We start from the raw sequence: 14,789 nt of genomic DNA, 5'->3' as shown, positions 1-14,789 counted from the left end.
CAGTATACCTAAACGTGTCATCATACATTTCTGTGATATTGTCTAACAAATTTGCGAGCGCAGATATGTATTTATAATTCAACACTCCTCTGGCGGTGCGAGTGAGGTCTAACGCAAGTAGAAACTGAATCCCGGTGGATTCATGGATCATGTCAGAGGCCGGGTGCTCTGTTCTTTCTATCAGGTGCCGTTTAACTACGTGCTCGTAATGGGTGTGAGTATAAGGAGTTTGGGCAACACGGTGTATGTCTTTCATTTTGGCATGTGATACAGTCATTACCTCAGGCAATACTTTTCCAATATAACACAATCCTTCAGAGTTTGGGGCAAGCCACTTATACGCCTTCCTCCCGCATATGAAATATGCATCATCGGGGAGAACATATGGGACGGAGTAGGACATAACCATATTACACATTTTCCATGTGAAATCTCCTAACCCTAATTCTCCCATCTGTCTAGTACACGTATCAGCTTGTACGATATGTGCACAGTATCCTGGTGATACCTCTCCAACTCTCGTAATCCTACTTCCTAGGGTATACCTATACCGGAAAGATTTTCCTCTACTGGCTATGTGGCGTATAAGCTCTGTATCTGTCGGCATTCTATCTGCTCTATATGAAAAGGTCATGGTTTGGTTACTCCATGACACTTCCCAATTTCCCGGCTTTCGGGGATTGGAAATGTTAAAACATATGAGGGATCTATCCACATGATATTGGTGGAGCTTCAAACTAGGAGGACTGGAGATATTAAACCTCCTGTCCACCGGTCTCCCACCACTTAGCTCAAGTACCTCCCCTATCGTTAAAGGAAATGGTACTAGTCCTGATTTGCTATGACCTTGAGGTACTTGAGAGCATACCCAACAATCTGTTTGATTTAACACGCTACCCACTAAGGAGTGATAGTCACTCAAGGGATGCCGGTCCATGTGGATATTAAAACTGGATTGGCATTTCTTAATGCACCCATCCTCGACTACGTTGTCACAGAGCCTACAGATACAGTTTTCTTCAGCTAACAATCCTTCACAATTCCTTCTATTGTCAATGCTATCGGATCGTTTTCTGATACTCGCCTTTGCTTGTTGATTATGTTGTTCTCGGAAAACTACGCCTCCATCTCTGTCATCAGAACCCATTCCAGAACCTCTCTCGACCTCCATGGTACTCTCGCCGGAACAGACTGCTCTGGTCAACATCATGGTCAACAGGAAAATCCGGATCACAGTCTCTTGGGGCAAGTCCATCTTATAGGAGGAAACGAAGAAGAATGAGAAGGGGGGGAAAATAATTTGAGGGAGAGGGGATGGGAAGTTGGAGAAAAACAATAAAAGGGAACAGGGAATCGACAACTGCTTTTGATCTTGTGATTTTCAATGCTCAGGTGCCGCCTCAGTCCTCCTGGAACAGACACTCCAGTGATACAACGTCCTCTACCGTCTGTTCCTTATCACGGGACCTCTCTGGATCAGCAACCTTCTTACAATGGGACGAATGAACCCAAGTCTCTCTCTCGGCAACTTTCAATGCTGTAGTGCTAGTCAATAAGACTTGGTATGGTCCTTCCCATCTGTCAATAAGGCAACCTGAGCGTAGAAAATTTCGTATCATTACATACTCCCCAGGTTCAATGTCATGACAATTACTATCTGGTAAATCAGGAATCACCAACTTCAAATTATTATTTTGATTCCTTAGCTGTTTACTCATATTAACCAGGTACTTTACAGTCACTTCATTGTTACACTTCAAATCATCCTGAGGGTTAATCATAACATGCGGTTGTCGACCAAACAAGATTTCAAAAGGGGACAGATTAAGAGGGGACCTGGGAGTGGTTCTGATGCTGTACAGTACAATGGGTAAAGCTTCTTGCCATGTCAATCCTGTTTCTGCCATAACTTTGCTCAAATTATTTTTAATAGTGCTATTCACTCTTTCCACCTTCGCACTCGCCTGTGGACGGTATGGAGTGTGCAGCTTGCTATCAATTCCCATCAACTTACACATTCCTTGAAAGACATCACCTGTAAAATGGGTACCCCTATCACTTTCGATAATTCTAGGGATACCATATCTACATACAAATTCCTGCACAATTTTCTTAGCAGTAAACATAGCGGTATTTGTGGCCGCCGGGAATGCTTCAACCCAATTTGAGAACACATCTATACAAACAAGTACATATTTCAAATTTCGACAAGGGGGTAATTGAATGAAGTCAATCTGTATTGCCTGGAAAGGACCGCCTGCAGGTGGGATATAAGATGGTTCTGTTGGTATTGCCTTTCCGATATTCTTTCTCAAACAGGTAAGGCATGACATTGCTCTCTTACTTGCATGAGATGAAAATCCTGGGGCGCACCAATATGCTCTTACCAACTTGCACTTTCCTTCCTTGCCCAGATGAGTCAGCCCGTGAGCTGCCTCAGCTAAACATGGAAGATATGCTCTGGGGGCCACCGGTTTACCTTGTCCATCCGTCCAGAGTCCTGAGGACTCCTGGCCATATCCCTTCGCCTTCCAGACTGCCTTTTCCTGTGTGGAACACAAATTTTGCATTTCACACAACTTCTGTGTGTTGATGGTATTAAATACCATCAGTTGTGTGGTGTCTGTCTGTCTGGGGTTACCAGCTGCTAACTTAGCTGCTTCGTCTGCTCGGCTGTTACCAAGTGATACTGGGTCCTGGCTATATGTGTGTGCTTTACACTTGATAACAGCCACTCTGTCGGGTTCCTGTATCGCTGTTAGAAGCCTTTTGATGTGAGCTGCATGCGCTACCGGTGTACCAGCTGCCGTCATGAAATTTCTGAGGCGCCATAGGGCTCCGAAATCATGGACTACCCCGAATGCGTATCTAGAGTCGGTGTAGATATTGGCTGATTTGCCCTTAGCCAATTCACATGCTCTGGTTAGGGCGACCAGTTCAGCAACCTGGGCTGAGTGAGGTGGGCCTAGCGGTTCCGCTTCTATGGTGCCTTGGTCATCTACGACTGCGTATCCAGTACACAAGTCTCCCGAGTCTGACTGTCTGTGACAACTACCGTCCGTGTAGAAAGTTAGATCTACATTTTTCAGCGGGTTGTCACTGATGTCAGGCCTTGCGGTAAAATTTTGGGTCAAATATTCCATACAATCATGTGTGTCCTCCTGTGTGTTAAATTCTCCTTCCCCACCACTCTCATCCTCCACCCTTTGTGCCTGTCCAGGCACACCTGGGAGATATGTTGCAGGATTTAATGCACTGCATCTCCTTATGGTGATGTTTACGGGGGCCATTAGTGCCAATTCCCATCTTGTAAACCGCGCTGATGAGACGTGCCTGGTTTGGGCAGAATTTAGCAAGGCTGACACTGCATGTGGTGTATGAATTGTGAGGTTGTGACCTAGCACTACATCTTCGCTTTTCGTTACTAGCAATGCTATCGCAGCGACGCTTCGCAAGCATGTGGGGAGGGATCGCGCTACCGTGTCTAGCTGAGCGCTGTAGTATGCTACTGGCCTGCTGGCATCACCGTGCTTTTGGGTTAAGACGCCTGCCGCGCAACCAGCACTTTCTGTTCCGTACAGCTCAAAGGGTTTCCCATAGTCTGGCATACCTAATGCTGGTGCCTGCGTTAGGCACTGTTTAAGTCTCTCAAATGCCATCTCGGACTCGTCTGTATGCGAAATCCGATCAGGTTTGTTTGAGGAGACCATCTCCTGCAGAGGTAACGCTAGAATGGAAAACCCTGGGATCCAGTTACGGCAATACCCACACATTCCTAAAAATGTTCTGATCTGTTGCTGGGTTTTTGGCAGAGTCATGTCTCTAATTGCTTGAATTCTATCAGTGGTCAGGTGTCTCAGTCCTTGTGTTAGACAGTGTCCCAAATATTTTACCTTAGTTTGGCATAATTGCAACTTGTCTTTGGAAACCTTGTGTCCTGTGTCTGAAAGATGAAACAGGAGCTGTTTCGTATCCTTCAGGGATGCTTCCAATGAATCAGAACACAGTAGTAGATCATCCACGTACTGTATTAATACTGATCCACTCTCTGGTTGGAAAGACTGTAAACAATCATGCAAAGCCTGGGAAAATATACTTGGACTGTCTATGAAACCTTGTGGTAATCGAGTCCATGTGTATTGGACTCCTCTGTATGTGAATGCAAACAAATATTGGCTGTCAGGGTGCAGAGGTACCGAAAAGAAAGCGGAGCAGAGGTCAATAACAGTGAAAAATTTCGCAGTGGGAGGGATTTGCATAAGGATGACAGCTGGATTTGGCACTACGGGGAACTGACTCTCAACTATTTTGTTGATCCCCCTTAGATCCTGCACTAGCCGGTAACCCCTCCCCCCACTCTTTTTCACAGGGAAGATGGGACTATTGGCAGTGCTGGACGTTCTTACCAGAATACCCTGTTGTAGCAAGCGCTCTATTACGGGATACACTCCTAACTCCACCTCTGGCTTCAGAGGGTACTGTGGGATTTTTGGAGCTATCCTACCATCTTTTACTTGTACAACTACTGGAGCTACGTTTGCCATTAATCCAGTGTCCTGTCCATCTTTAGTCCAAAGTGACTCTGGTATCTGGGATGTCATTTCTTCTACTTGGGATGGAGTCCTATTTGTCATAATGGTATGTGACATTAATTTTGATGGGGAGTCTAACATGTCTCGCACTTCCTGAGCGTGATTCTCAGGTATGTCCAAGAATACACCTTCAGGAGTACAATAAATGACGCACCCCATTTTACACAATAAGTCTCTTCCCAGGAGATTAGTCGGTGCCGATGCAGCCAGCAAAAAGGAATGCTTGGTATGTAAAGGCCCTACTGTAATCTCGGCTGGTTTGCTAACAGGGTAATGCTGGACTACTCCCGTTACCCCTATGGCTGGAATTGTCTTACCAGTGGTTCTCATGCCCACTGTCGAATTTATCACTGATTTGGCCGCCCCTGTGTCTACAAGAAAGTTTAATGATTTACCAGCTACATTGATTGCAATTTAAGGTTCACTCCCAAGGCTTGCAATCAATTTTACTGGCTGCAGATTACAGGTATGGCCACACCCCTATTGGGTATGGTGACCTCCCTGAATCCCGCTGGCAGCAACTACTTGTGAAGGGGTTAAATGGGAACTGCCAGGAGTTTGCCAGTCTCTGTTCGGGGGGTATCTTTTTGTTTCTCCTGCATGTGGCTCATAACTCCGTCTCTGCGGACCTTGCTCCCAATGTCGTGTGTCGTGTCGTTGTCTAGGGGGTTGGTAAGATCTTTGCGAATTTTTCGCTCTACAGTCTCGTACTATGTGTCCCTGTTTATGACAAAAATAACATGTTACCACATTTGACTTACCCACAGGGTTTGGTGATATAAACACAGGCTGTTTTGTGGTCAGGGCCTGTATACTTACTGACATTAACTTATCACCTTGCGACTCCCTGTGTCTGGTGATATTCCGGTCGTGATCAATAGCAGCCTCTCTCAAAGTAGCCACTGACAGACCTCGCCAACATGGTTGCGTGGTCTGTACCCTTGTCTTTAATGCTTCTTTTAAACCATCCATTAGCACAGATACTGCTACTTCTTGATGGTTTGCATTGGTCCTAATGTCCTCTATGCCAGTGTACTTTGCCATTTCTAATAATGCCCGGTGAAAATAATCAGCAGCTGTTTCTGTCTCTTTTTGTTTAATGGAAAAAATTCTATTCCATTTGGCTACAGCTGGGAAATACTCCTTTAACTGTAAATGTATTCTTTTTACGTTATCTTTGTTGTACACATCTGTAAGAGGTACATCCAGATCCAATCCACAGTCAGCTAAAAATTGAGCTGAGTCGACATTGGAGGGTAAACATGCCCTCAGCAATATCTGCCAGTCTTTGTTATTGGGCTCTAAAGTGTTTCCTAGGTCTCTGATGTATTTTTGGCTAGCAACTAAGTCTTTTCTGGGGTCAGGGAATTCAGACACTATGGTCCTTAATTCCATTCTGGAAAATGGGCTATACATGGCAATGTTCCTGATAGGAGTGACTCCTGATGTGTCAGTTTTCCCATTTGGAACAGCTATTACCCTAACAGGATTAAGTCTACTAACATCATTCTGTGTAGATTCTACAGCCTGTGGTGAAATGGTTTCAGCATAGTGTAAGGTGCCGTACTTACCCGTTGATACGACCTCACCTGTCCCTCCGCTAGGGGGCTTTGTTACTAATCTTATGGGCTGGGCCGTGCCTACTGTCGTTTCTGATATAGTGGCTGCTAGAGAGAGCGCCGATATTGTTGCCGATTCGTCCTCTTGATCACACTCCTGGGGAAAGTTCAAAACAGGGTACAACTTGCACGGGTTAATACTTGCATTGGTTAACTTATTAACATTATCCTTAACATTTATACAGTTGCTAAGTGCCTGTTTGTTACCCCCTGATGCGTCATTCTCCGCAACCAATTTCTCTCCTGATATGTATGGTGGCGGCGGGGCCATGGCTATCAGTTTCCTGATAGGGCCAGATCCCGCCGCCAGAGCCAATCCTCTCTGTATTTCACCCTCCTGTTGCCATAGCTGCAAATAATCATAATGTTGGATTCGTCTCTTTGTTGATTTAATGAGACATATCCTCCTCCTTAAATTCATTAACACTTCTGGGCTGAAGCTACCTACTCTTGGGAATTTCTCCCCGTCATGTACTGTCATTCTCTCCCATTCATCACATAAAATTTCTGTATGTAAACCATATTTTTCACACATTACATACCTTGCCGACCCGACTTGTCGGTTTACTGAATCAACCCGAACCGAGGTTGATCGCCCCCTTCCTGAACAGCTGGCCCCCATAATTTGCAGGTGTTGCTTGCTCTACCTCTGACCTTTATCTCAGGGTCTTCAGCGAACCTTTACAAAAAACCAAAATATTAAAAGATAGGTTGACGGTGAAGTTTACCGAGCACCTCACTCACTCGTCCACGCCGACCAATACGCCCACACACTGATATAGTGCTGGCGTACTCGACCCAGGGCCCCTATGAACCTCTATTTACTGGAACATGCGAGAGATATCCGAAGAACACTTACTCTTTCCAGTAACTATTGGTTGTTGGACAATTCCTGAGTGACCAGCGAACTTCCCTTCAGAAAATAAAAAATTACACAAATCACGTCAGAATATACAAATAGTTTTATGACCGGGTTTGTACACAAATGGTACTGGTCAGACTAACTTAATGCACACAATTACGTGCGGTACAATCGTTCAGCACATAAGCAACTAATCTTATGTACGGAGCGACCAGTGGAATCGACATTCAGCAGCTGCGAATTCCTTCAGCCTGAGCTTTTTATGGCCTATATGGGTGTCGCACCAACCCTTCTTGGTGTTGTGCCTTGTCTCTATAGCGGACTTCCTTGTCTGCTGTACTTGGACCTCCTGGTCTGTTATGCGACCTCCTGGTCTGACCTCCTGGTCTGTTACAGTATGACCTCCTGGTCTGCTACACTCTAATGCTCAAATTTTATGTTTAACCAGAGATGCCTCCCTAGCCACCACGTATGTCACTTACACGTATGTACTTCACGAGAACTCGATGATTTCTGTGGTTCAATCCCCAAAATTGTAAAAACAAACACTCACTCACCACATACACACTTTTGTTTCTATTTCTATTTCTGCGCAGAAATTTTTCTTTAGACCAGATGTGTTGTAAATTTGGAGAAGGATCTGTTAATTTAAATTTCGGATTTAAAATAGATTTGCGCTATTTATCGCCTGTTGCGCTATTTATCGCTTGTTGCGCTATTTATCGCCTGTTGCGCTATTTATCGCTTATTGCGCTATTTATCGCTTATTGTGCTATTTAAAAATCAACACTATCGTGTGATTTGAGTTACGTGGGCGTACCCAGACGCTCCGTTGCGTAATTTACGCTGCGTGCGTCGGCCTTTGCGTACGCGAGTCTCAGCCTTTTGTTAGAGACACGTGTATACAAAACCAATGTCCACCGTAACACAACTAACACGTTTTATCAATGTAGATGATCCTCGATCGTCTACCGTGCAACACACCAATCTCTCCTTTTACCATAGGTAGAGCTGCGTGTGTGCTTTACACTTTATCCCTTAACGCATTACTTTTACACTTTAACTATGAAATAGCGACAAATCTCTCTTAGCACGTTTTATCAATTATAAAATGGCAAACAGGAGAGTGATATATGAAAATACATGAATGAAAAAGAAATGCAGATATGCGTGTGTGCGTACGCAAGATAGAAATAAACAGTTTTAAAAGACACTAGTGTGTTGTTCTTACCTCCGGTTCCCGGATTCCTTCAGCACCCTTTACTAAGCGAAACAGACGCTTATCCCGTCAGCACTGCGAAGAATATGATCTCCCGCCCTTTGCTGATGGATAATGTCTGCTGAAATTACCTAGCAGAGATATGTGAAGGACAGGACGAGCCGCCAATTGATAAAGCTAAATATTTATCTTATTTAAAACCCTTTGTGAGGTCTAAGAACACTGTACGCTATTTGCGTATGGAGTACCGTAAGGGTACGCTCGTTGCGTAACAATCGCTTAGCCGTGGTCGAGACGCTCAAGCGTCACGTTCGCTCACGGCCAAGAGATCACAGGCAGGCACGCTATTGGCTGCTGACTAACGTAATGGTTCGCTATAGCGTAACGGACGCTGTATCGGGAGCGGGCTGCTCGAGCGATACAGACGCTCACGAGAATACGCTGTTGGTATCGGGCACACTTATAGGTGAGCGACTACCGTAATGCTACGCTATCAGCGTAGCGGACGCTCGAGACCACGAGGAGATCACGAGCGGCGCCGACGCTCACAATGTTAAACCTTTATGTCTAAACCACAAACAATGTAATTTGCTGTAAAACCTTAGTGTAGAGATAGGGTGTAAATGCAACACTGTATAACCTTATTAACTCAAAAGCTGTTCGAGCGTCACCGACGCTCTGAGAATACTTAACACTATAAGAAATACACAAATACCGTGCTTAGGGTCCAACGCCTAATATATATATTATGAATGTTATACTTGCAAAAGAATTAATACAATACAAGTCATACACTACAATATAACATAGACTAACTAACCAGGTAACTACACAGTAAATACAATACAAGTACGTTTAAGAGAAAATGAGAGAAAGAGAAGAGAGAGAGAGAAAGATATGGCCCATAATAACAAGAAAAGACAATATGATTACGGAGAAAACTTACGCACAAAGGAAACGATCGCATGCGCCTCTGGACATCCAGCTCCCGATTTTCAGCAATGATAACCGATGAAGAGTGAGTGCTGGATGTGATCGGCCTGTCTATTTATGCCCCACACACAATACAATTCAATGGTCCCTACAATCTCATTGTTCATTGGACACAGGAATTCGTCTTCGCATTATAACAAAAGGTCATAGGTTGATTCATACAGGTGGGCTGTGACTATTTCCAACAGCTCAGGTGGGAGGGAAACTGGGTTTCCCGCCGCATGGATAAGTAAGTGCAAATACAGTAAATGTTCATAAACTTCTTATGTCCATAACTATTCGCACGAGCGATTGATCCGCTTCAAACCAACACCGGAATATTGCTAATTAAATACTCTTCCGATGGATACTAAACACCACTGTATTACTCCTGTCTGACCCTTCGTATCAAACAATGAGGGATCTCTCTGTCCAGGAACATACTACATTAACTAAACTTTCAGAATCTATCAAAGGGACCATAATCTACAAAATGCATTATATGGTGAAAATATGTAACGAAAGAGTCGCCCGCTAGACGCACACAATCTCTACCGTAAATGTGCATACCGTGCGCCTGCGGGTGCCCGCAACAGCGAGTATGCGCACGCACGGGAGAGCGCACGCATGCGCAGCAGGGACACATATGAGGTGCAAATATGGCAGTGTGCATCGTGATATTTTTCTGACTTTGACAGCTTACATGATTCTCCGCCCAGCGAAGAATTCTGGTGGCTTCCGCCATCGCCACTCTGCTCCTTGTGCCGCCTTGGCGGTTTACATGAACTACTGCGGTGACGTTGTCTGACTGGATCAGAACTGGTTGGTCGCGAAGTAAGGTCTCCGCTTGACATAGGGCGTTGTATATGGCCCTTTGCTCCAGGATGTTGATGTGAAGACAAGTCTCCTGACTTGACCAAAGACCTTGGAAATTTCTTCCCTGTGTGGCTGCTCCCCAACCTCGGAGGCTCGCGTTCGTGGTCACCAGGATCCAGTCCTGAATGCCGAACCTGCGGCCCTCTGGAAGGTGAGCACTCTGCAGCCACCACAGGAGAGATACCCTGGCCCTGGGGGACAGGGTGATCAACTGATGAATCTGTAGATGTGACCCGGACCACTTGTCCAGTAGGTCCCATTGCAAGATCCTCGCATGGAACCTGCCGAAGGGAATGGCCTCGTATGATGCCACCATCATTCCCAGGACTCGAGTGCAGTGATGCACTGACACCTGTTTTGGTTTCAATAGGTTCCTGACCAGAGTCATGAGTTCCTGGGCCTTTTCTATCGGAAGATAAACCCTTTTCTGGTCCGTATCCAGAATAATGCCCAAGCAAAGTCAGACGAGTCGTAGGAACCAACTGCGACTTCGGGATATTGAGAATCCAGCCGTGTTGCTGTAACACCTTCAGTGAAAGTTATACGCTGTTCAGCAACTGCTCTCTTGATCTCGCTTTTATGAGGAGATCGTTCAAGTACGGGATAATTGTGACACCTTGCTTTCGCAGGAGCACCATAATTTCCGTCATTACCTTGGTGAAAATTCTCGGAGAAAATTCTGGAGAGACCAAACGGCAACGTCTGAAATTGGTAATGACAATACTGTACCGCAAATCTTAGGTACGCCTGATGAGGTGGATAAATGAGTACATGAAGGTATGCATCCTTTATGTCCAGAGATATCATAAAATCCCCCCCTTCTAGGCTGGCGATGACCGCTCTTAGCGATTCCATCTTGAACTTGAACCTTTTCAAGTATAGGTTCAGGGATTTTAAATTTAATATGGGTCTGACCAAACCGTCCGGTTTTGGGACTACAAACAGGGTCGAATAATTTCCCTTTCCTTGTTGAAGCAGGGGAACCTTGACCACCACCTGTTGAAGATACAATTTGTGAATTGCATTTAACACTATCTCCCTTTCCTGGGGAGAAGATGGTAGGGCCGATTTGAAAAACCGGCGAGGAGGCACCTCTTCGAATTTAAGCTTGTAACCCTGAGAAACAATTTCTATTGCCTAGGGATCCACCTGCGAATGAACCCAGATGTGGCTGAAAACTCGAAGACGTGCCCCCAACTGGGCGGACTCCTTTAGCGGAGCCCCAGCGTCATGCGGTGGATTTTGTAGAGGCCGGGGAGGACTTCTGTTCCTGGGAACTAGCTGTGTTGTGCAGCTTCTTCCCTCTGCCCTTACCTCTGGCAAGAAAGGACACACCTCGTACTTTCTTGTTTCTCTGTGATCGAAAGGACTGCATTTGATAATGTGGTGCTTTCTTAGGCTGTGAGGGAATATAAGGCAAAAAATTTGATTTACCAGCTGTAGCTGTGGAGACTAGGTCCGAGAGACCTTCCCCAAACAATTCCTCACCCCTGTAAGGTAAAACCTCCATATGCCTTTTTGAGTCGGCATCACCTGTCCATTGCCGGGTCCATAGGACTCGTCTATCAGAAATCGACATAGCGTTTATTCTAGAACCCAGTAGACTAATGTCACTTTGAGCATCTCTCATATATAGGACAGCATCTTTTATATGCCCTATGGTCAATAACATAGCATCCTTATCTAGGGTCTCAATCTCTGCTGATAAGGTATCTGTCCATGCTGCCACCGCGCTACAACCCCGGCCGACGCAATTGCCGGTCTGAGTAAGGTACCAGAATGTGTGTAAATGGACTTTAGGGTAACCTCCTGCTTGCGGTCAGCATGGTCCCTGATGGTAGCCGTATCCTGGGATGGCAGCGCTACCTTTTTGGATAAGCGTGTCAATGCTTTATCCACCCTAGGGGAGGATTCCCACCGTATCCTGTCCATTGGCGGGAAAGGATACGCCATAAGAATCCTTTTGGGAATCTGCAGCTTTTTGTCTGGAGATTCTCAAGCTTTTTCACATAATTCGTTCAACTCATGTGAGGGGGGAAAGGTTATCTCAGGTTTCTTTCCCTTATACATGTGTACCCTCGTGTCAGGGACAGGGGACTCTGTGATGTGCAAAACATCTTTTATTGCAATAATCATATATCGAATACATTTAGCCAATTTTGGCTGTAACTTTGCATCATCGTAGTCGACACTGGAGTCAGAATCCGTGTCGGTATCTGTGTCAACTATTTGGGATAGTGGGCGCTTTTGAGACCCCGAAGGTCCCTGCGACATAGGGACAGGCATGGGTTGACTCCCTGACTGTTCCCTAGCTTCAGCTTTGTCTAATCTCTTGTGTAATAAGTTTACATTAGCACTTAAAACATTTCACATATCCATTCAGTCAGGTGTCGGCGTTGTCGATGGAGACACCACATTAATTTGCTCCTGCTCCTCTCTAGGAGAGCCTTCTACCTCAGACATGTCGACACACGTGTACCGACACACCATACACTCAGGGAATCCTCTTATCTGAGGACAGTTCCCCAACAAGGCCCTTTGGAGAGACAGAGAGAGAGAGTATGCCAGCACACACCCCAGCGCTATATGACCCAGGAAAAAAACACAATAATTTTATGTTTACCCAGTAGCGCTGTATTTCCATATATATATGCGCCTAATTATGTGCCCCCCTCTTCTTTAAGACCCTCTTTCTACCGTGGTATAAGCAGGGGAGAGTCCGTGGAGCTTCCCCTCAGCGGTGCTGTGGAGAAAATGGTGCTGGTGAGTGCTGAGGGAGAAGCCCCACCCCCTCAGCGACGGGCTTCTGTCCCGCTCAAATATAGTAAAAAAATGGCGGGGGCTCTTATATATATATATACAGTGCCTAGCTGCATATATATTTATTTTGCCAAAGAGAGGTCTATATTGCTGCCCAGGGCGTCCCCCCTGAGCCCTTCACCCTTACACTGACTGCCGTGTGTGAGGTGTATGGGAGCAATTGAGCACAGCTTTACTGCTGTGCGTTACCTCAGTGAAGATCATGAAGTCTTCCGCCGCCTCTGAAGTCTTCTTTTCTTCTCATACTCACCCGGCTTCTATCTTCCGGCTCTGCGAGGGGGACGGCGGCGCGGCTCTGGGACGGACGGCGAGGGTGAGACCTGCGTACCGATCCCTCTGGAGCTAATGCTGTACAGTAGCCTAAGAAGCAGAGCCTATCAACTCACAGAAGTAGGTGTGCATCTCTCCCCTCCGCCCCTCGATGCAGGGAGTCTGTTGCCAGCAGGCTCCCTGAAAATAAAAAAATCTAACAAATATACTTTCTGTCAGGAAACTCAGGAGAGCTCCCTGAAAAGCACCCAGTCTCCTCTGGGCACAGTAGTAAACTGAGGTCTGGAGGAGGGGCATAGAGGGAGGAGCCAGTGCACACCCAGATCTAAAGTCTTTCTTTAAGTGCCCATGTCTCCTGCGGAGCCCGTCTATCCCCCATGGTCCTTACGGAGTCCCCAGCATCCTCTAGGATGTAAGAGAAAAATTATGCTGGCAGAAAAATCCAATTGAGTGATTAAACAGCTCCAGAGCTGCTCTGTAAGGCAAGTAAAAGGGTGTGGGCCCTGCAGCACTACCTGTAGTTTGCATTGTGCATTGGAAGCCTAGTTTGCTGTCTGTTTCCACTTCTTTTTTCTTGAGCCCCTCCCGTCTATACCCTTGTGCACTATCCTGACTTCTCCTCCTGTCTGCTTACTTTGTGCCTTCCAATGCACAATGCAAACTACAGGTAGTGCTGCAGGGCCCACACCCTTTTACTTGCCTTACAGAGCAGCTCTTGAGCTGTTACAGTGCCCAGCTGCTGCAAGAAATCAGCATGAATGCTTCAGGGGCTGGGGCATGGCCAACATGAGCCCCACACCGAAGGAGGGTGGGGGTGTTTAATGCGAACTAGGGGTCTCGCACAATGCGAACTACAGGTAGTGCTGCAGGGCCCACACCCTTTTACTTGCCTTACAGAGCAGCTCTGGAGCTGTTACAGTGCCCAGCTGCTGCAAGAAATCAGCTTGAATGCTTCAGGGGCTGGGGCATAGCCAACATGAGCCCCACACCGACGGAGGGTGGAGGTGTTTAATGCGAACTAGGGGTCATCCAAGTGCCGCAAAAGGCCGCCATGCCCTGCACGCCCCTTTTCTCTTTTCATATGCAGACGAGGGTTGAAGCCAACTTTGACCCACTGCTTGGATGACATCGCCATATGCAAATCCATCTGCTGCAGGCCTTCCCCCAGGAATGCTTGCACTAGTTGTTGCATTTGGTTTGTTGTTTGGGGGTGCTTCAGTATTAGGCAGCCTTCTGCCCTCCCATGTTCATCTGAAAATATGTGTTCTCCCTGCAGTTGTTGTCCCCAGATGAGAGTTCCCTTGTGCTGCCTCAGTTGAATCTCCTTTACTTGACAGAGATGTGCCTGAGCAGCGGCCCTCCCCAGCCCTATCCCAAATCATACTTATTTTGCATAGGAGATACCATGGTCATGAAGACTGTTCTCCCAGGGTGCGGTTCATTCATTGCATTCTGGGTATGCTGACCCCTGTGATTTCCCCAAATGTGGGAAACTCGACTGCATTATTTAATGCGAACTAGGGGTCATCCAAGCACCGCAAAAGGCCGCCATGCCCTGC

At 46.3% G+C, this 14,789-nt stretch overlaps 1 pseudogene; it reads left to right on the top strand.

The window, feature by feature from the left end:
* Window positions 1-14,610: 14,610 nt before the first annotated feature.
* Window positions 14,611-14,789, top strand: LOC135019046 (U1 spliceosomal RNA; annotated as a pseudogene).

The sequence above is a fragment of the Pseudophryne corroboree genome, unplaced genomic scaffold, assembly GCF_028390025.1.
Source record: "Pseudophryne corroboree isolate aPseCor3 unplaced genomic scaffold, aPseCor3.hap2 scaffold_330, whole genome shotgun sequence".
In the NCBI taxonomy this organism is placed as follows: Eukaryota; Metazoa; Chordata; class Amphibia; order Anura; family Myobatrachidae; genus Pseudophryne; species Pseudophryne corroboree.
This window is presented reverse-complemented; position numbering and strand designations above follow the sequence as displayed.